The sequence below is a fragment of the Strigops habroptila genome, chromosome 7 (genome assembly GCF_004027225.2).
Source record: "Strigops habroptila isolate Jane chromosome 7, bStrHab1.2.pri, whole genome shotgun sequence".
NCBI lineage: Eukaryota > Metazoa > Chordata > Aves > Psittaciformes > Psittacidae > Strigops > Strigops habroptila.
Genome location: NC_044283.2, coordinates 7240867 through 7264266, shown reverse-complemented (window position 1 = coordinate 7264266; position 23400 = coordinate 7240867). Strand labels below are relative to the sequence as shown.

At 38.1% G+C, this 23400-nt stretch overlaps 1 protein-coding gene across 2 annotated transcripts in view; it reads left to right on the top strand.

Moving 5' to 3' along the window:
- The window catches only part of CTBP1 (C-terminal binding protein 1), a 248331-nt gene that overhangs the window by 58261 nt on the left and 166670 nt on the right, over positions 1-23400 (top strand). The gene's annotated exons all lie outside the window — the stretch shown is intronic.

Sequence of the window (23400 nt, the reverse complement as noted above, 5' to 3'; positions counted from 1 at the left end):
ATAAAATGAAAACCAACCCCCCCAAACTTTAACGCGTTTTAATAAAAATAGCCAGAATTCTAGTGAAAGGAGTGCAATCATTTGGGTCAGTCATTTTGCATAAGTCACAGATGACCCAGTTGTATATTCCTGGTATTCTTTGTTCATTTGCTTTTAAGGTTGGTGTGAAAGCAGGTCGAGGGACAAGGAGTACTATTTTTAAGAATATATGGTGTAAGATTTGGGCTAAATGAATTTCTATATTAAAATGTTAGCTTCTCCTTAAAAGGGAAGGGAATAGTTAACTTCTTCACTAACCCATTTTGATATGATGGGAAAAGTGTACGGACTTGTGGACACATTGTCCCTGCATCATGGCTAATACTGAAGCAGTGAACTGCAGTTAAAACATTTGCTCCTCCACAAATTGGTCTTGAGACTCTTTTTTTGCAGCAGCTGTGTTGGTGAAAGCTGTCCCTGGCAGCTGATTCCTGTCCTTGTTTCCCCCCCCCCTTTCTTTGTGCCAATATGAGTGTAACCGTGTAATGAGCTAGATTGAGAAGATGACTCATGCTAAAAAGAAACTTTTTTGTTGGTATATTTTCCACTTAGGTAAATTCCTCACTGTTCAGCTGACAAAGGAGTTGCATTGAAGGGGGCAGTTGGAAAGGATCGAGGAGCGTTGGGGCCATTTACCCTTACATGGCCAGAGAAAGAGACATTTCACCAGAGTATCAAAGGGTGCAGTTCCACATTTGGTTTAGATGATTAATCTCCTTGTTAGTTGCTTCTAAAACCAGCCGAGCCCGCCCATGATTGCCAGGTCGAAACTGTTACTGTGTCCCACCTAGACTGGTTGGCTAAGCAGTGTGCTGAATCTGCTCACTGGTGACCAAACCCTGCTCAGAGAAATGGAGAACTGGCTGCTGCAGTCAGGGAATTTGGGAAGGCTGCCCCCTTTTCTGGGCAGCTTTGTAGTTGGATCAGCTGGAAGCGACCTAAGAGTGGTGCAGTGCATGGTCCTCTTCTCTGCTGTCAGTCTCAGGTCCTCATCCTGTATTTCCGTATATGACCCCTCAGTAAAAAATGCACAATATTAACTCCGTGTTTTGCTTTTGTTAATGAGCTGAATTGCAAAATTGTGAGGACAGAAACCTCTCCCTTTTGATGGCAGCAGCTATTAGATCAGCTCAACCCAGGTGGTGGAATTTCAGCCTCCTTTTGTGCTTACTATGTTGATCAACAGGACAGCTTAAGAGGAAAATAGAGTCTGCGATGCTGTGGCAAGGAATGTTGTCGAAGACAGACCAGTAGCCACTGTGACTGTTTAAAATAGCAGTGGCATCCCCCAGGCTTCGAGTTCACATCTAATCAGTGTCTTGTGTCTGACTTGTTTTTCCCAGCCCTGCACACTTCACTGCATCCTATGGTAAAATCTGTGCGGCCATGCAGGGTAGGGAATTGATCCAGTTGAAAAATAACATAAGAAAGAAGTTTGTTTAGTTATCTCTGCTTCCTAATCCCATTTACCACGTGCTAGACAAATAACCATGTTGGAAAAATAGTGGGAAGACCAGGCAGAAGATGATCAAGGGAGGCGGGGGGGGGGGGGAACGATGGATATGGAAAAATGCTTGAAATTTTATGGTTATGGTAATCCAAATTGGCTCTTTAAAGTGTCCAAGCTGTTTTCTGCTCTTGAGTGTCTGTATGTTCAAATGTCCAAATGTTCTTTGAGGTGTGTAAACACATCTCTGGCTGACGGTTTTAAATCACTATCCCTGCAAGTGCATAAAGTGGGATAAAGATTAGGGGTTGGTTTGTTTTAAAAAGGCTTTTCCCTACATATGGTCATGTTCATGTTTAAAAATTACGTATGCAGAGTTGTTTGCTGATATATGTGCCTTCAGTAACACAGCCTGAGTATTTTATACTTGAGAAATGTCTGTAATGTTTTACAAAGCTCAGGAATTACAATGACCTGTATAGCTATTGAAGGTGGTTTATCTTCTGTCAGCTATTTTGTTTGTCAGCTGTTTATAGCTTTCTTCTCTTAACCTTTTCTCTCAGAAGATGCATTATCTTCTTACTGCAAGTTCCACTTAAAACCAGGCTATTGCTAACTGCTACTATTACTAATACCTATGTTTTCATAAATTGTTGAGCATAACTTGTGATGGGCAGACATTAATACATTATGATATCTATAAAGAGACACTGGTGTCATTCTGGTGGTGACATAGAGCATTTCGTTACTGCCTGTAGCCCTGTTTGAGGAGGGGATGATAATGAGCTGAAATTCAGTTTCTGAAAAATGAGTGGTATGGGCCTGATTCTCAAAATGAAATGCTCACGTTGGGAACATGTGCACAGGGATGCACACAGCTTTTTCTGTGGAGTTCATGGGTTACACAAATGCTCTTTTAAGTTGGATAACTGTGTGCATGCTGTTACTGAGTTGAACTGTTTTCCTGTGGCTTTAGGTAATTTGCACACTTGCTTATAGTAACTAATTGTGCAAACTAAGCAGCAAATTGGACAGGCATCACTGGATTTACCTTGTGAGTTAACAGTAGTATGGTAGTAGTACTGATGAATTTCAGCGGATACTCAGTGTAGTACCCTGATTCTATTCCTCTGGGAGAGGTCAGTTGTCTTTTGATGCAGCCAAGTAATTTTGCCCCTGAGGTACCTATAATTCCCTTCAGTGATTTCTTAAATATGAAACTGAATATTTGCTTTTAATCCTCAAGCTGTTTGCCATTATGTTTTCATGCACGTTTCAATGGTCTGCCGTTGAAGATTGTCCCTTGAAAAAGCCAGATACTGAATTCTGGCTTCTAACTTCCCCCAGTAGCTGTGAATTAGACTTGGGCATGAAGACATGAGTCTAGTTATTCTGAGATGCTAATATTAAACTCACTTCACCATTTATGAAATAGCATTCAGGATTCTTCCCTTGAAGATAAATAGCATCAAGGCATATGAAAGATTAATTAGTTACTGATTATATTGTTCTTTGTCCCCCTCTCCGGTGATGCTGGTGATTGCAAAGCATAATTATAGTAGTATACATTTGGCAGAACAGTTGGAAATGTCACAGTGCAATAATAAAATGTGTTCATTTTGTGGGTAATTTGAAAAATTCTAAATGTTTTTGCCATTTCGAGAAGTTGTTATCTCTAATTAAGGTATTATTGTACTTTATATTGTAACAACACTGTAAACAATGCTGTGTATTTGCTTATATTCTAGAAATCTTTAATTAAATGTGTGTATGTTTTACTGACCATTGCTTGGAGGTTACCTTGGGGATGTCTGACCTCTGTTGAGTTTGCTGGGTGCTAATGGATGAACTGGTTTGATGAACATAGTGCATTTTCTTTAAATACATTACATGGTATAATATACACTGCTCAGTCAGACACTGCTTTTGGTGGGTTTCCAAGCTTTAGGAAAGTCTGTCAAGGGGAGAGCTCAGGGACATTGGTGGAACTGGGAGGAGGAAAAGGGGTGTCTCCTCTCACATTTCTTGCTTGTTTACACAGGTATTGGGGATTAAACTACAGCACAATGCTGGAAATGTAACTGCCAAATTGTGAGAGTGACTTTTCCAGTTTGATTGCTTGAAACCAGAAATTTCTTTCCAGAGCACCTCATGTAATATTTATAGCAGAAGCTGTAGTGTATGCAAGTACAAGAAGTCTGTGAAGACCCTATATGACCCCAGACAGATGTTGTATGTTTGTCTCGTTCTTGTTTTGAGGAAGAAAAAAGCATTTTGGCACAGCTCAGAGCTTCTCAACAACAATTTCAAGTCTTTTTTCCTTTTTATGCAGCACTGGTATTCATCTTAAGGTTATTCTTCATACACAGGTTGCCGCCTCCTTTTTAAAAGTGCCCAGAAGAAAACTTGAAATGTATTCTAGCTATTTTAAGAGTGCTGCTTTATTACCTAAGAAGAAATGGTTGGGATCATAGATGGGAAAAGAAAGTGCATATAAATAGGATGATTTTCTGAAATTCCAGATAAAATCTCTCATCTTCTGCTTTTATGAAGGGCAGCCTTTCTTTGGGAAGGTCCAGTTACTGGCAAATAACCAAGTGATAACCTCTTTGAAGGACAGTAAAAGTCCACGATAAAGGAATAGTTTCTTTTCAAGGATATGGTCTAGGCTTGCTTTCCCTGCAAGGAAACATCTGTGTTTTTAAAGGTTCTTATTTTTTCTTTTTGCTTCTGGTGCTATACAGCATGAGATTTAATAAGGTGGCTCTTCAGTTCGTAACAGATGTATATTGATGGTTCCAGGAGGATTGCAGAGAAAAAAGCAGATATGAATTGAATTAGTTTTTCTTCTTTCCAAATTTATGAAGAAATCTTGAAATACAGAGTGACTTAGTTTAAAAAAAAAAAAAAAAGCCCCATTCTCTTACCTGATTTTTTTGTGCATGTAATGGAGACCTTGGCTTCTTAACTCGTGGAAAGTACCAGACTGACAAATACCAAGTGTTTCATGACCATTGATTGACCATATCTGGCTTGTGTCAACTGTGATTTGACCTGTTGCAGTTGCGAAATTAGGCAGTTAAAACAAGTTTTCTGCATATTAATGGGGGAGATGGCCTACTTTGGCAATGCTTGGGTTTTCCCTGAGTTGAAAAAGAACAGTTTTCACTGAAGTTGGTATGTACTGTGTAAGGTGATCTGTAACTAAAAGGAAGGAGGAAGAAATGTTTCTGGGCAGCGAGTGCATTTAGCTCTTTCTTATGTAAGTGGCAATTGCAGATGTCAAGTTCTTTGGAAAACGAGCTATCAGTTTTCTTAACTGTCATCCAAACTTGAAAATGTTCATGGTCAGATATCAGGGAAAGAAAGGAAACACTAAAATGTGCAGAGAATTGTAAATCACACAGTACTTTATAGAGTTTTCTTTACGCATACTGATCTTAGTACCAGGCATACTAAATATGCCAAGATCTTTCTTGAAAAGAGATTAATGGGGCTGCAGAGTTGCTTGGTGTCTTTTTGACAGACTTGAGAAGGCGGCTTATTGAAGGATTAGGGCAGCAGAGGGAGCTAAAAGATTCCTAATATTTTATCATTTGTGGTTTCCTGAGTGAATGTTGCCTGAGTGAATGTTGCCTCTTCATAAAGGACCGATTAACCTTCACAAAATTGTGCTTTTCTAATCTTAACTGCCTTCAGCAAACGAATAAAGATTTTAAACTTGAGAAAATTCCTTTTCTTCCTAGCAATCCAGTATAAACTGGGAATCAGGTAGTAAAAGCAACCAAAATCCTTCTGCAGGAGCAGCCATCAAATCTTTCAACTGTAACAATGAAAGTGTTTAAGCAAGCATAGTTTTCTATGAATAACCCAAGTTACTCGCAGATACAAGTGTCTTAAGGTAAAAAAGCATAGGTTCTCATGTTGTGTCCAAGGGTGTTCTAACTATTCAACACTATTTTTCTGTCTTTTGCCTGTAAGAACTTTGAAAATATTTTTATGAGCTTGAAATACAGAGAATTAGGTTAAATATTTAATCTCTTCTATAAGAGTTGTCTTCAAAGACCAGGGAGGCTGTTCTAAGGACTAAGATGAGTTGACTTTGAAATAGTAAAATGAAAATGATGCTACCATGAGTCCTCAAGTAACAAGATCATGTGCCACTTACCACAGGGTAAGGAAAGTTATCTGTATATCTGGGACATGTTTACCCCGATGCCAAACATCCTTTATCTCATTATAATTGTAGGTGAAATGCTTATTCACAGGCTTATGTTTGGGTTTTGTTTTTATCCTTAATATTGAGTATTTATGGTGCAAGATGGTTTTGGCTTTCTTTTGTATTGCTGTGGTAACCTGCTTTTGTAATTTGAATCTTCATTATGTGCTACCTAAACAGCTTTCGAATTTGCATGCACTTAAGGTACTACAATGTTCCAGAGGTATTACTAGTAACAATGCAAGTTGTATGGAAAGAAAATTTGCTTAAAAGCCCATTTTGCCCTAAATGATGCTGAACAGTAGCTGCTAATGAAAAACATTATTTTAACAAGAAAACTGGGGGAGGGGGGAGGAACCCACAGAGAGAATCTCAAAGACAGTTTAAAATTTTGCTGAAACATTCAGGTGACTGATTTAAGTTGCAAATGCTTTAAAGAAAAGCTGTGTCTGTGGTGTCCAGCATTACAGATTTTACCTATATAGTTGTATTTTCATTGGTATATTGATATAATAATGAAGACAGCAGTTACATCCAGCTGTGATTTATCCAGAACACTACATGTTACTGCTATAATGAAGTCAAAATAGTTATATTTAATGTGTCAAAACCAGTTAAATACAGTAAACAATACAGCCTGACACTGGGTTTACAGGGTTATAATGATTGTGTTTGTAATATCGTATGTATATATTTGAATCAGAATCCAATACTGAACCACACCTCATCCACACCTAGTTCCTGAGTAATCTTCAGAATTTAAAAAACCTTTTGGACTAGATATTTAGCTTTTATACAGTGCCTGGTAAAACTTCTAAAAGCTTTAGAAGTTTAAGTGCTTGGTGGTAATATATACTTAGTTCTGCCTGGGGTCAGGGAAGATGCTCTGGAAGCGCTGGATTTAGACATTGCTTTACACTGGGCTGTGGAAAACTGAACTGTACAAAGATTAAGCGTCTAGGTAAACATACTGAAAAATTTAAATAGTCATCTAATTAAAGCAGACATGTTCAGCTTTCACAGAGGCAGATCCCATCCCTAGGGAAGTGCTGTCTGAGATGCAAAGGCGGCTTTTATTTTGTTTCCTCCCTTACTGCAGTCAGGATGGGAGTGTGATGATGCAAGTGGAAACAAGAAAATAAAAGTGGAGACAGTCTTCTAGTGCTGAATCCTTGTTCCATGAGGTCAGTAATGAACTTGAAGGTTGCCGCTGCTTAAACAGGAGGAATTACATGGAGGCTTTAGCCAGGGGAAGAATGTCTTGCAGGGAATCTCTGTCCTCCTTAGAAAAGTCATTGTGGTCTGATGGACGGGTCATTTGGAGCTAAGAAACCTGTGTTTTATCTTTTAGTTCTTCCTAAGTCAGACAGCAGGTTAGAAAGCAACTTGCCTCTCCACCTCCGTGCCTTGCCTTTGACAGAAAACAGTCAGTGGGAGACTTACATAGTTGCTGTGATACAAATAACAGCAGGCTGCTGTAATAGTCTTGGAATCCCTTTACAAAATGAGGCTTTGCCAACCGTGAAAGTACATGGCATTTGCAGCAGGTAAAAGCACGCCCATGGGTACCACTGTAGATCCAGTACTGCAGTGGTTCATCACCCTGCTCACACACTTAAATAAGAAGGTTCCTTCTTCCTTCCTTTCCTGTGAGAATTAAATTTAAATTGCTTGGGACTTTGAGTAGATTTGTTTGTTTTTTAAGGCAGAAATTAGCTGTTCAAAATTACTCATGTTTCCCTTTTCCTGATGTTTATTTGTGAAAGTATCATCCTATGCATTGAATTTTCAAACCTCTCATTCTGCCAATTAAATGGAGACACACCAAAAAAACCCAATAAAAATTACAGGCAATGGCAGTAGGACAGCAAAAGATGAAGAAGAAACACTGCTTATTCGTTTGATCCTACCTGTATGTTTCAGAAAGTTTCCTCGTATGCTAGATGATGACACTCAAATACAATTAGAGTTTGACTCCTCTTAATAGGTGATTAAGAATAATTATAAGTGTTAATTAAATACATGATAAATGTCTCTCTTTGTCAAGGAGTGTACATTTGAAGAAATAGTTTTATTAAATGCTAATAAAACTTTTTCCCAGGCAACTTTATCATTGTCTTGTTCCCTGCTATTCATTTCTTTCTTATGTGTTTTTTCTGGGTACCAAATTCCTCTTAGGAAGGTGTTATGTAGCTTCCACAACATCTGCCAGTCATCTTTTTGTTGATGTTGTTAGTTTATCTAACATGCAGATGGTCCTGTTTGCCTGTTTGTGCAGTGCTCAACTAACTCCCATGCTTGTTCCCCGAATGCTGCTCTGCGCTTTCATGCAGGCACCATCAATTTATCAAACTCAGATAATTTAGTAACAGTTACTTCTTCTTGCAATAAACAAAAGCAGCTGCGCTCGAGCTATCCTTATATGCATGAATGCATAGATTGTAAAGGGCTTGTCTAACAAACAAGACAAAAGTTTAGGATTTCAAACTGGAATTTAGGGCATGTAAGTCAGAACGACTAGATGCTGATGTTTAGAAACAATATAATAATGCAGAGAATGAATTAGTTACCATAGTAACTGCTTTGTTTTAATAATTTGGTGGGGCAGTGAATAGAAGGAGCTCAGAAAGAAGTAGTAGGAATCTTAATTACATGTTGTGCAATGTGAGTGGCTTTGTTCATTAATATTGAAATTAATTTGATTTTATAACAGATTGAAGAATGAGCGTGTAAGTTTTACTTTGGATGGGCAATAAGAATGATTTGCAGGGGTTTTTTCATTCTTAGTTTTTCTTCCTCCTGAGAAAAAAATATGATCATATTTTACATTTGGTTATGGCAACGCAGGTTATCGATTCCTTAACAATAAAACATGCTCAATATGTTGCATTGTAAGTGTGACTTCAATCTACGTGCTGTGATTTGTTGCCTGGCAGTTGTTGGCAGCCTAGCAACATGCTTCAGTCCAGATCTGCAAAAGGAGATAGACACCCAAAGTTAGGAGTTACGGGGAAGGTGGGTGTCTCAGTACTTTAAAACCCACCTCATCAGCACCTCGAAATCCCTTTGTGCTTTATGGATCAAGTTTAAGAACCCTCCACACTTTAAGACCATCTTCTTTTGAGCAGTTTAGGACAAAGCAGGATCCTCAAACAGAATTAGCTCTGTTGGGGGCAGATGCACAGCAAGCTGTCCTCTTGTGATCATCACCTACAGCGCTCATCATCTGGACCCTGTTTTGTAGAAAGATGGGAGGCACAATGGTGCTTTAGTCAAGAAATTCATGTGCAGTGCTTCCAGTCCCAGCATTTCCCTTAAGGCAGCAGTTGGCTGGGTCTGAGGTGCCTGTGTGCTGGCGAGTCAGTCAGCGTGTGGGACCGGCTGGTGTCGTGGAAGGGATTACTGCTGATGTCCTACACAGCCTTTCACAAAGCAGGGCCTCTAATTTGGATCTGTCTTCTCATCTGGATGCCTTTTCTTTTGTTTTCTTTCCTCTTCCTTAATGAAACTTGCAGGAATTTAATTCTCCTGAAGAATGAAGTTCCTGCAAGAACTACTGACAGCTTTTGGTTGCAACTTGCTAGTGAGTTCAGGATTTAATTAAGGAGGGCCCAGCAGGTAGATAGACACAATTACACCAGCCTGGTTTCCTTTGCAAACCTGTCTAAAAAGTGCTCAGAAATTACATACAGAAACAAGAAGTGCCACCTGGTCATTCCTTGGCCAAGGAAGTGCCTTCCATCACTGGACTCAAATCGTGTTCCCTCCCTAGACAGGGAGGTCTTGCAGTTGTTTCTGCAAAGCAGCCCTGCTTTTAACAGTGGCTCCTCAGTAGGTAGGAGCCTGCCTGGGAATGGGGAAACTTTGTGTTCTAGATCATCATCCATCCAAAGAATTTTTTGAAGGGAGGTTTGTTACCCTTTCTATGTGGTTTGCAGCTATCCATGTTCCAGGTAATGCAAGATCAATTCATTATACCAGACGGAAAAGGGATAACTGACTCAGTAATGTGTGCTTTAACTCAGGAAGGGAAAGTCAAGGTTCTCCTCCCTGTTTCTAGTACTTTAGTATAGTACATAATCCTTTAGTATTAGTATATAATTTTGTGCATGGAAACTTAAAACTGTGGCCTGTTTCTTTTCTCTGAGGTGCGGCCCCATCACTGGGCTGTTATTTTCCCTTCTTCCTGCCCTCTACTCCCATAAGAAACTTGTCCTGATAAAGCATTTCTAAAACCAGCGTATCATACCTCCAGACCCACGTTTTCTTCATTCTTCCCTTATCTCTTAGCAGTATCTTAATAAAATGAAATTGCAATGTTTTGGAAATAGGCACTAGCTTGCTTTGAACTCTTCTTGGGTCCTAAGCCTTCACTAGAATTCTGAAATGCTTGTTAATATAATCTTAAAGTTTACAAAATGCTTTCCTGTTTAATTTTTGAATGAGAGTCTGTGAAACTTCCCAAAATGTCAGAAATAAAAGTAGAAGTGAGTTCATTCCAGAGGTGAAAACATGCAGTGAAGAATATTTTAGTCAGTTGCTTCCTTTTATCTGTGTTAACCATAAATTAGTGGTTATTTTATAGGTTCCTTATGATTACAGTAATCAACAAATGCATGGGTGCATCCTGGATTAGTTGGTGAGAGAAACTTTAGAGCAACTCCTTAAAGACGTTGGTATACCAACGTAATAGCATGGGTGCATCTGGCGATGAAGAAAGAAGAGTGTGCTCTTGCAGTCAGATGTGGTCTTTAGCTGCCTCCTTTCCTGCAATTCTGAGTCTCCTTTTCCATGGTTTTCTGGTTCCCTTTTATGATCAGGAAATAAAATAATTTCTATTTGATTCCTTATTTTATAATTTTTCTGAAAATATTCTTTGTGCTATATTCATTTTGCTTGGTGATACGCAAGTGGATTTCCACTGGAAATCACTTTGCATTAAATGTTTATTTCTTAATTTAATGTTCAGCTCTCATTTGCTCTGATTTTTAATGCGTTAGTCCTTTCTGAATGGAAGCACCTGCAAATATGTTCTTAAAATCATAGTTTCCCACATAGTTGCAAAATATTTAACTGTTTACAGAGTGGTCAATTACAGTCTTTATAGATGAAGACGACCTGAAGGCTTTTGCAAACAGTGGTATTGACATGATTTTGCTGGGGAAAATACTAAGAAGTATTCTGAAACAACCACCTCTACTGACATTGGCTTATGTCTCCAAAAGCAAGTCTGGAGCTTGCTCCATCTCGTTCTGTCTGCGCCTGAATAACCGGAGCAAACCCATGCTACAGGCAGGTATTTCAGTCTTTGCTTGTGAGTTCCGCATGGAAAGCACCCCTGCCCCCAAGCTGCGGGTTCCTCTTTTATGAAGGAAATACCAGGGGTTTCCAAGCTGTAGTCTTCCTGAGTCATGAAGTGCTCCAGAATCATAGAATCATATAAAATGGTTTGGGTTGGAAGATACCTTAAAGCTCATCCAGTTCCAATCCCAGGCCACGGGCAGGGACACCTTCTACTAGACCAGGTTGCTCAAAGTCCCATCCAACCTGGCATGATTGACTTGTGCCTTGTTGACAAGATGTGATCATATAATTGGAAACCATATTTGCTAAACAAAGACTGTTGGATTGCTCCTGATAGAAGCCTTGTATGCATTTTTAAAAGTTCTCTTTTAAATGATTTACAGGCAAGTTTATCCTTTTGTGTTGATAAAATTTGACAGACGACTTTCAGGTATGAAAATGGAGTTCACAGAAAGAAAAAGTACTTTAGCCTCATTCTACACAATGAATGCTTGATTTAACAGGAAAGGTACTAGTAATTCTGATAGAGCCCATGGATACGTGTTTTGTATCCGAAAATGAGGTATTGCATTAAAAAAGCTTGTTTGAACATGCAAGTTATGGTACTCTTGCTACCTGCCTCCTTAGTCTTCGAGTTGCTGTGACCTGTTTTGCTTCAAGTTTGTTTCTGTTCATGTTTTTTTTGTCCCTTTGCTTGTGCAGTGTTCTGGTCTGGGTGCAGGTTGTACCTGTTCCCCTTTCTGTTTTTACTTCATGCCTGAGTACTGCAGAGCTTGTTCTTAAGTCAAGGCTGGCACTCTGGTTCCTGGAATTCAACTCCTGTTCACAGCACTTCTGTAGGTCAGAACTGCCAGGAAATACAGAAATTAAAGGTTTATCAGTATCTCTTTATAGGGGCACAGAGGTATACTTTCTGTTGAAGATCTTATTTAAGCTGGTGTTGTAATTGAACTACACATACCTGGTATAATAGGAGGTTGATTTATTAATAGCAGTTAATTTAAGAGGCTGCTGGATACTTCCCCTTTCCTTCTGCAGCATAAGGGAGCTTTTTGCATCTTTCTAGAAGTTTCCAAATGTAGCTGAAGCATGGGCTAGATCCTGACTTAGGTTGCCACTGTTTTTATAAACCTTGAATTGTCTTTTAAATATAATATAAAATAGTAGAAGCAGAGTTTTCACAATAAATCACTCCCTAAGTTCATAAATTCATTTTTAATTTAGATGAGCTGCTTTACTATGTGAAAGATTAAATTGATCTAAAAAAAAGCTTGAAAAAACTGCTAAAACTTCAGATTTTAAGTAAATGTATTGAAAACTGAAAACTTCTAGAGAAGTAATTCTATGCAGGCACTGCTTGGCTGTGAAGGACAGAGCAGGGGGAGGGAAAGCTAAAATTATAAATGAAAGCAAGTTCAAGCTGTCATCATATCCTTGACATTACTCATATAATCCGTATTGTAGATTGGCAGTAACACCTAGCTGTTTAGCCTAATCATCCAAAACCTGATGAAATTGTTCTCCCTCTTGATATGTGCATAATGTTTTTGGTGTTTTCTATTAATGATGCATTTCCCTTTTTATTGGTAACGTTTTAATTACATTATGTCCTTCTAGTAGCTTTAAAGGATTATGAGGTGAGACAATAAAAACTTATTTGCTATAACAGTATAAGTTTGATGAAGTGAGTTAATTTCCCTCCCCCCCAAAAGCAATATTCAGCTCCTGATGACCATTCAAGAAACAGAGAAGTGCTGACATTATCATTCTTCACTGTGAGGCGCTGGCACAGGGTGCCCAGAGAACCTGTGGCTGCCCCACCCCTGGCAGTGTTCAAGGCCAGGTTGGACACAGGGGCTTGGAGCAACCTGCTCTAGTGGAAGGTGTCCCTGCCTGTGGCAGGAGGTGGGAACTGGATGAGCTTTAAGGTCCCTTCCAACCCAAACCATTTGATGATTCTATTATTGTCAATATTTTGTCTTTTATGACACCTAAACCCAGGACTTGGAACCAGGTACCTTCAAGGAGAGATTTAGTGTTCAGCTGCACCTGCTCTATTGTCAGTTGTGACCTGTGACACTAATTTTGTTCTTAAATATGTTGTCCACAAATAGTGAAGTGTTAAAAAAAAAGTTTATTAATGTTTAGCTCACATCAGACACAATGATCTAGTTTTATTTTACTTGCTGAAAGGTTTTCTGTTAGATCTGTACAGAAGGCAACGGGAAGGTAGAACCTTCTCATTCTAGGGTTATTTAAGAACAATATCGATCACATGATGTTATTGGCAAGTAGGGAATGAGCATAGCTGCTACTGAGACAAAAATATATCTAGACTTGAAGTTTCAGCAGTTAGGAAGGTTATTTTAAGAGACAATCACCATTTGAAGATGTTCCATTAATGCTTAAGATTAGCATAATTTTTTAAATGGCAGAAAATTTGCTAGAAGCATTTAGTGTATGGGGGATGGGATGTTTCCAGAACTCGGTTTCTGTGGAGTTGAGGAATAATCCTCCTCAGATTGTTTTTGGGTTTTTTTTCAAATGATGTGACAATCCATGTTCTCTGAAAGCATTTTAACTGGTTGAAAGTCAAGTGGAGGGAAAACTTAAGATTTCATGATAAACCAGGATGTCATTCACTGAATTCAGCATTGGTCAATTCAAAACTGACAGTGGAAAAAGCCTTTATTAGAGGTACAGAAGTTTTAATGAGTTGCCTGTATCTACACCATGGTTATCTACAAAATACCATAGATGTTCTGTGTAGCTGTCAACTAAATCGGGTAATTAGGAAACTCTTAATTTCCTTTTGGATATTTTCTTCTAGTTCTCATTTTCATGTGCTTTTTTAAACCATATTTTAAAATAAGGAAAAAACATACTAGCTTGTTTTGGGGACACAGCAATGCCCATGATATTTTAATTAAATCACAGATTGCTGACAGTATATAGATTATTGATCTTGTAGCTGGAGCTTAGATTGAGGCTGTTGGCCTGTCTGTGTTCTGGCCTCTTTAGAGTTCGCTACCAGCCAAATGAGGGAAACAAGGATTAAAACAGTGAGTGTGGTTTGAAGATAAGAACCTGTAACAGAATGAAGTTATGCACTCAGGATTTCTTAGGTTTGCTGATTTGATTTGACCGTACTTCGGATATCCAAGCTATGTGTGGCAGCCTGTAAAGACCAGAGAGGTTGGTAAGGGCTGTTGCAGTTGAAAGTACATGCCTTTAGGGAGCAGTTCAGAACTTGATAGGAGTTTCTGATGTTCTCCTTGGACTGTATGTGGATCCAACTGGCAAGCAGGGATAGGGAGCAATAACATTTCTCACTGTGAAAGTCTTGATAAGCTATGCTTAAAAACGTACCTGACTCAGCATTGCACTCTACACTATTGAAAGTCAGAACGTCAAGTCCCTTTGTGGGAATAAGCAAGAAGATTTTAACCTAGTTTCATTCAAGTGCAGCAGTTAAAATATTCTCTTCAGCTGCAGGTTAGAAAGCAGTGCTTCTGCTTCCCGCAAATACATCCAAACCCCCTCGCCTGTTACCTTTGCAAATTGGTTTCCATTCTCAGTGCGGTAACAGTGGGCATCAAGTGAAACTGCTGCATGTAGGTGTAGAAAGCATTTCTTCATGCATCAGGTGAGTTGTGAAACTCCTTACTGCAGGGTATCGTAGGTTACTAAAGCTTCACGAAGGTTGAAAAAGTGAGTAGGTACATTTGTGGAAGAAAAATCCACTGTGTTTGCTGGAACACTTCTGAGTCATACACCTCCGTGCTGCAGATCGCTGGTTCTGGAGAGAGTTACTAGTCTTGCTCTTTTTTCCTATTCTTTTATTTTGCTATTTTTTAACTCAATCCAGCAGCAGGAAAAAACCATTATTGAGCAAGATGGACCTTTGGTTTGAACCCATCACACGCTTTTCTTGGTTGTAGAAGTCTACTATTTTCCTTGCCCACACTTAGGAAAACTTTGGAGGGTCCTTATCCTGTTCTTTGAGGCTTCCAACATCATTAGCCTCATTCTTAGAGTCAAAAATTGAAGTAACACTGTTCAATTGCAGTGCAACGGTATAGTTAACCCAGCAGATCAATGTCTGGGAGCTCAGGTACATGCTGCTGTGCATTTCTAATACTTTCCCCTTAGGTTTGCCAGCGCAATAAATAAGAATATTTTCATGACCTCAGGTCATTATTTTATAGATGTTGTAAGAAATAGAAGTTTTAGAGACTGCTTTTAAGTTTGCTTTTCTTTTGTCTAACTCGGAATGGCTGAAGAGTTTTAAGAAAGAGAAGCAGGATACCTAAAAATAAAGAAAAATAAGAAGTAGTCCTCTGTGTATTAGGTACCTGTGGTAATGCACAACATGTGGATGATCTATGTTTCAAATCTATGATCAGATCTGTACAAGTGGTGTGGTATGTGATTAAAGATCTTGGAAATCAAAACAAGGTTTAACCAGCCGGGCTTAGAGTACTTGTGAAAGTGATTTCCCACTGTAGTTGTTTCCTTATCTGTGCGATGATGATAATACTTATACTGTCTGAGGCATAACTCATTATTGGTTTTACAGCAAGGTGAAAAGGATATATATAGTTAAAAAAAATTGCAACAAACTATTATAGAATAATTCTACTAAGTATTTAATAATTTGCCTATCCAAGCAACTGTCTCTATTTAAGGAATAATTGAAACATATTTCCAGAGAAAATGTGAAAGAAAATAATAGCATTATCAAGCTAAAAAGCTATAACACATCATTATTATATACTTACTTCATGATTCAGCAGTTGAGCTGTTTTGGTGCATGTAAATGATTTTTACTTAATGGATTATTGCAGCACTTGTGAGCAGGCAGCGCAGGACTCTCCGAAGGACATACCTTGAGGACACTGCAGCAGCAATATTTTGCTGTGTCACTAGATTTTATCATGCGTAAAGGACAGATTCTTTCGTACTCGGGAGTTTTCAGATGGAAACCAGGGGCACGTTTCTGACTGATGTCAAATATGCTATCAGCGTAGAGTAATTCAAGAAGTTCTTAAAACCAAATTGGTTCTATTAGTACAGCTTTATTGTCCTTTTATTTAAATATTGCCTCATCAAGTGTCTAACTATAACAGCAGTTACATAAACTACATCAAGAAAATTAGGAAACTTATGACTACTTCTTACAAGAATTTTATGAATGGTATCTTCATTTTTTGAAGCAGAAGTAATACATATAAGTGGATTTCAGTTTGTTGTTAGTGCTGTATAGTTGTCAACTGCCATTACTAAACAAATAATAAAAATACTCTGTTGATTTTATTGCTTTAGTAATACAGTTACTTTACTAGACTTCTCCAAGATTTCTAACGTGTTTGAGCGTTAGTATGTAAGAGGTAATGTCTCAGGTTCAGACTGCATCCAGTGCTTCCTGAATGATCTTGCTGAACAGCCAGAGATTTAGGTACTAGATAAGGTATGGTTTCATCAGGATGAGATTTATCTCTGGAAGAGAATTAAAAATGTAATTACCAGTAAATTGCATTGAACTGAGGACCATACCCTAAAATAAGGACTGTGATGCAAATATTAACTAAGTCATCTACAAAAAAAGGAGGTGATGCATCATTTCTAGAACAGTTTATCAGTCTTGGAGATGGTCTCAATTACAACTCTGTGCCTGTGCCAAGGACTCTATATCCCTAAACATGTAAAATCTGCATGATGGTCCTATAGACTGCACAATACAGTATTGTGTTAACTTGAGGGGGTTTTTTTTGAAGAACAACATCTTTCTACTGCGCTGATAACATTGAGGGAAATATCCGGTAAACTTGTGGCATTTCTGATTGAACCTTTAATGTCAGTCCAAGAAGTAATCGAGCTACAGAGAGATGTGAAGATGCACAGAATGAGGCTGGTTATAATTGTTTTCTTTGGCCTTCCCCCAAACATCTACATGATAAAAGGAAACTTTCTGTTGAACTTGGGAGTCAAGGAAATCAAAACAAACATGCCTACATAAAAGAACCTAGTCCCCAGCTGTAACTTTCTGGTTTCTTGAAATGTAATCTCTGAAATTGTTGAAATGTAACTAATACTAATGCAAAATTTTGGGTTTTGACAAGATGCTGCACTGTCAAAACTGTACTACTATTGTCTCTCCCATTGATAGTGATTGATCATACTGCTAGCAGTTTTCCAGTGAGGAGACACTGGTTTAGCAACCGTGGAGGTGGAACTACCTTTTGACTCTGATGCGCAGAAGAAGGTTTGAAAATTTCTGCAGAGATTTGCTGTATAAACTTCTTATTTCTGGATTGAATGCAGAATATTCTACCTGAATGTAGCAGTGACATGATAAGCCACAGTTAGGCTAACTTGCTAATGAGTGGAAGAAGAAAGGTACTGTATAAAGTGACTGGGGTTTTACTTAAGATGACATGATCTGGATGTTTCTGTCATTTCCAGTCAAATATAAAGGAACTTCTAGGTTGAGTAAGGTACCTTGTTCAGGTTCTTTAGGTGGTAGGAAGGATCTGAGCCTAAGGAGGGCTCAGATCAACTTCTTTGGATCTATGTTTAAATGGGAGAGCAGTTTCTTCCTCCTTGTATCAGAATCCGCTTGATCATCTCAACTGATTTTACCAACATCCTGATTACTTACGCTCCTTCACACATTACAGTAACTTTGAATTACATGTTGCATCAGTTTGCTTGACAGATAAAAGCCAGAACATTTCTTGTGTCTTGAATGAGGAAGTCAGTACAGTTAAAATATTGCAAAGGCATGCCATCTGCAAACAAAGAGGACAGTATCTGTTTTCCTTGAGAGAGTAAAAAACGATGCAGTGTGAATGCCCTATAAGAGCACTGCATCACTTGTACAAGGTACAGTAAAAGGCATCCCAGCTGCACTTCAGTTTTCCAAATGGATACTTGATTTATAAAACTGGCACAAAATGAAAAACACTGGTACAAAATATTTGCTTATTTGAAGGTACATGTAGACAAATGTGCAGAAACAATTCTCTGAAGCTTCAGCCTTTACTTAGGTCCTTATCTCAGGGACCTGCCTGCCCAGATTCCAGAGCTGCACATCTCCTGGTCATTATTTCTTCTCTGTGTGTTATATTTTATATATATTTTCATCTGGATATGTCAACAAGGCAGAATGTCTGCTCAGAGTAAGCACTTTGGATTCCATCTCCAAACACTGCTTTAATATCGTTTGCAGTGATGGAGTGCTGTGTAGAGGCTCCTTTTCCTGTCTAACCTGAGCCAGAAAATACAACAGATGGGTCTCACTGCGCTTTTTTGGCAAGCAGTAGCACGAAAATAGAAATAAACCTTATTACATACATGCTTCTCAGCATGATGCATGTAATTTGTAATAAATATCACTAAAAAAGTACAAACTTATTGCCAGTTAACCATTAATCAGGAAAAAAAGAAAGTTTAATAGAATGAGCTTGAAAGCAAACGCATCTTAACCTTCACATTAAAAACTGGTAGTAGGGTGTTTTTCTTCTTGTATGTAGACATGCACTTGCAAGAGACAGTATATCTCAACGTACTGTCGTGAAATGAAAGATGCAGTTACATGTTTTTCCCGAAATAGCACATATATTGTGTGAGCAATATAACAAATATGTAATATATAACAGACTAAAGGAAGTAATAGAATTAGAAGGCAAAATCGCACATCTGTCATTTTTATTGTTTTCAACCAAACCTATTTTCACAAATTACCAGTTAACATTTTAATCGGAAATCTGCCAGTATGTGAAAATTGTGTAGGCCTGTTAGATATTCAGTGTACTCAGGAAAACTGTAACATGCTTTCTGAGCTTGGCAAGGCATTTGAGGTGATGAACACTGATCAATCTGTAAAACACTTCCAGCTGAAATGGAGATGATAGAGGTCGCCTTTGGTTGCCTATCTTAAGATAGGAGTCCTGGGTACGTCGTATCTCTATGTATCCTGTCATGTTGGAAAAGCACAGGGAAAGTTTCATTGATTCAGCTGCCTGTAGGGTTTGTGGAGGTCATAGATGGGAACCTGTGTTTATCCAGTGCTAATGGCAAGATTTTATTTTATAACCATTCAGCCTATTGTGCAGCTCAATTCTGCAACTAGTTTCTGTATTTTAGTTACCAAGTGATTTATATATATATATGTGTTTATTTTAAATCCTATCAACTAACATAAAAGCTTAAAAATACCTTTAGAGATTAATGGGTGCTCAGTGTCTTTGGATGAGGCTGGATTTCTGGACTGTCTGTGAGATGCTGTATTCTGTAGGATAATGCACTGAGGTTCTACTCAGGACTGATTTGTGCATCCATTTTCCTAACAGCAACTTCTTGTTCACCTCTGAAGAGACTTCTTCAAATCTCTTCTTCAAGGAGACCCTCATCTCTGTGCCACCTAGAGTATGTAATGAAATTCCAGACCTTCCATGTTTTCCCTTTATGTGTGGGAGGTTATAGAGATTCTGGTGGTGATCCTGGTTACTCTGTATTCCCCAATGGCTGATAACCTTCTCTGACCCACTGTAGACTCATCAGCCATGTCAACTGCTCCCTAAAAAAACAACATCGTCTCTTTAGGTAACTGGATATGTGTTCTAGTCTGAAGGAAAAATGGATGTCAACAGTTCACCCTTCCTGTTCAATGCTTTCATTGTTTCACTATCAATTATGTGCTTTTAACATTATTGAAGAAAGCAGTCAAGATTCAATGGTAGTGATTTGTATAATCCAAGAGCAAATGAACCCTATCGTTCTTCCTATCAGTTCTACTCAATAGCAGATTTTACATTCAACATGCAACACCTTCAATTATATAGTTCTGATACTGGTTGATTGACTAGTATCAAAAGAAATGTCTCTGTTCAAATCCAGAGTAAATCAATAAAACTTTTGAGAAGTGTAACAAAACAGAATGAAAAAATGTTTTTCACACGTGATACTTCACAGCCCTCAGTAACTGCAGTTTCTGGTTTTCTTGAGTCTTAGAAACCTTAAAGCATGTGAGACTAAGATGGCTTCTAGAGGACACACTTAGTGACACTCTCACCCTTGTCTCCCCTCATGCTTGAGGAGCTACACTCCTTACAGACACACATTTCTGTTCTTGCTATAAACTTCCCTGAGCAGGAAACAGGAGAAGCCCCAAATAGCAGTAATTAATCTAATGCAATCTCCATTTACTTCTATTTTTCTAATTCAGCAGTAGGATTTTGTGGTTTTGTGTAAGCAATGGGCAATGTGGGTCTGTTTCTGCTCTTCAGATTTAGTAAAACTAGAAAATTTTAGGTAGATGAGGGCTTTTTAATCAGTAAGTTTCTCCATTTTTTCCTTGACAGTCCCTTTGAAAATTATTTTGGCTACATCACAAACAAGTTGGCAGATATATTTTTATTGAGACAACAGATGTTATCTTATACAGAGACACTATTCTTACTGTCTTTTTTGACATACAATACTTCTTATTTTTTTAAGAGCTAGACTGTAACGTGGTTCAAGTTCAGTGAGGGAAAAAAAATGAAAGAAAATAAACACTTGTACAGAATATGCGCTGGTTTGTACTAAGTGGTCCTGAACTCTACTACTCAGAGATTAGAAGGAACTGTTACAAATAGTTTTGCAAGGGCAGTTTTTGTAATGGCTCAGGTTCTTTGCTCTGCTCCTTACACCCTGTAGCTGTGGGTGAGAGCTCTGCTGCTTGCCTTTGCCTGATAGGGATCCTGTTGCTTGCTGATCCTGTAGGTCCTCTGAAGTTGAATGTCAGGTTTGCCACTTCTTTAAGAAGTTGTCGTAAATATTTTTGTGCATCTACTTTTACATTTAAAAAGTGTAAAGCTTAAAGAATTTTTTTTTCCTTTTTTCCCCTTCTGTTAAGGTGTTTATCCCTTGCTAAAATACCGCTGTATGAGTATGCGTAGATCCTGTTCATCCCAAATTAATAGTGATTCCATATGTATTATGGAATTATATTCCATATAATATTTCCTATTAATTCCCCAATTATAAATTGCATTAAATAAATTTCTAAGCCACTATCTCCACTGTAACAATACCTAGCTAATTAATAAAAAACCACAAATAGGTATATTAAACCTTAAATCTTTTCATCCCTTTTGCCTCATACTAGGTCTTTTTTGTTTGCTTTTCCATGCCTTTTCATTGACTCTTCAAGTATATAAAACCTGCTCTTCTGTATCCTTGTAAAATCCCATTTCTGTAAGATGTTACATGCTCTAGTGAGCCTTTTAATATAGATATCTCTTGCTTTTGTTTACTGATGTTGTAAATTTAAGATATTTTATTCGTCCTCCCCCACAAAAGCCCAGTGGAGCAAAAGGACAGTTTGGTCCTTTCAAATACAGCTGCATTTAAAGAAGTTTACCACTTTGGTGATGGGATTTCCTCTTAGGGGGTGCGGAAAGTGTCAGATTAAAAATATCATGTGCTCAGCAAATGCAATAACTGATTTTGGAAATGAGAACTTGATTAAAAGTAGTTTGAGGAAAACGAGGGGAGTAGCTTAACTCCTGACATGTTTTAGTATCTCTTGATTTTGATTTGACTGATGTTATAAAATCAAATGATGTCATTATAATGATATCTTGTGTCTGAAATATTACAGTGATATGACAAGTTTTTTCTTTTCTCATTGCAACCATTACACCTATTTAATAAATACAAGACTCGAGCCTTTCTAGACACAGTTCAGAAATTATTTAGGCACAATATTCATAACATTTCATAATAGAAATAGAAATAAATTTTAGTATATTAATGCTATCCTGTAATCACTGACGTCAATACTGCTATTGCTTATGGACACTTGAAGTATTTATAGTAGGAAGTACATTAGGCAGTGCTGGATTTGAGAAGAGATAAGGCTGAATTTCCTATAAAGTTACTGTGGATGTCAGTTTTGGAAGGCATCTGTACTGTATGGTGGTCTGCATAGATTTTTCTGCACAAAATGAAGTAATTTCAGTGAAGATTAATTTTTATTCTGGCATCATTATCCTGCTGCTTGTCATTAATCCTTCATATTTTAATTTTGTGCATGTGTTATTGTTAAAACTGATTTTTTTTTTTTTTCACTCTTGCTTTCACATTCTAACATATTAGGCACTTAATACGATTGAATGGCTGCTTAAATGGTTGCATAGGGCATTTAGTTATGTATTCCCTTTAAAGTTTGTGTGTGTGGAGACTGACACAAGTGTCGTGGACCCTCTCATGGGACTAAAATATTTCTGCTAACTTCTTCGCTGGTGCAAAACAATAATAATACTTGTTACTGCTACCCAGAAAACTGTGTGCCTCAGATAAGAGATGCTACGAAATGACAAAATGCTGTTGAACATATTTGTTTGCTTTGTTACTTTGGCTTCAAGTGTTCAAGTTATTGAAAGGATAAGGATGTTTGCTTAGTTCGTGTAGGAAGTTTCTAGTTCAAACAAGATGAAACTAGTTTCTTCTTACTGCTTTTCAACCTGTGTTAAGTGTTGTTCATGCCAAGGACTGCTGTGGTGATCTTTTCTACCTTGTTAAAGTACTCCCAGTTTTTCTTTTTTTCAAACTCTGTGGAGGTTTTCTTCTGTGGTTAAATAAAAAGTAACCTTCTGCAAATAATTCAAGTCCTACAAGTCTTTGGGGCACAATGGAAGCTGCTCTTCCTCATCCAGCAATTGTACATTCATTCAGGTGATTGAGAAGGAGACACGTGCATCAGGAGCAGGGATTTGCAGCTGGGCTTAAGTTAAAGCACTTCTGTTTTTCCATTGTCCAAAAAGAGTGTACGAAACACATTTTAGCTGACAACTTGAAAAGAAGGTGTCTAAGCCTGACCATGGGGCAATATATAGGCCACATACACTCTATGTAAAATACGTACAGATTCACTGAGAGTCACTCCAGTCCCTGTCACAGTGTTATTTCACTGTAAATAACATACTGGGTACTTTGTAAGTATCTGATTCTAGTAGCATTTTCTTTTGGAGAAGGATTAAGGATGTACGCTTCTTTTACAGCGAGTGATCTGGACCATGCGTGCTGTACTGCAGAATGCTTTGGAGGGCTTGTTACAGCCCACTCTGGCTTCATCTGCCCCCTTCTCATTAGATTAATGGTGAAAAAAGATGAATAAAGGAGCTTTATCTCCTTTTCCAAAGGTAGTAAAATGCTTAGTGCATAGTGAATAGAATTTAGGTGATGTGGAACATCTTTAAATGCTCCTACAAGCTAAAGGTAAATTCATGTAGAAATGAACTTGGGTAAATGAAATGTATTCGCACTCCAATACATTTTAGCAAAGAATTGAAGTTGGATGCTTTGGAGTATCACAGAGTTCAGTCTTATTACAGTATCAGTT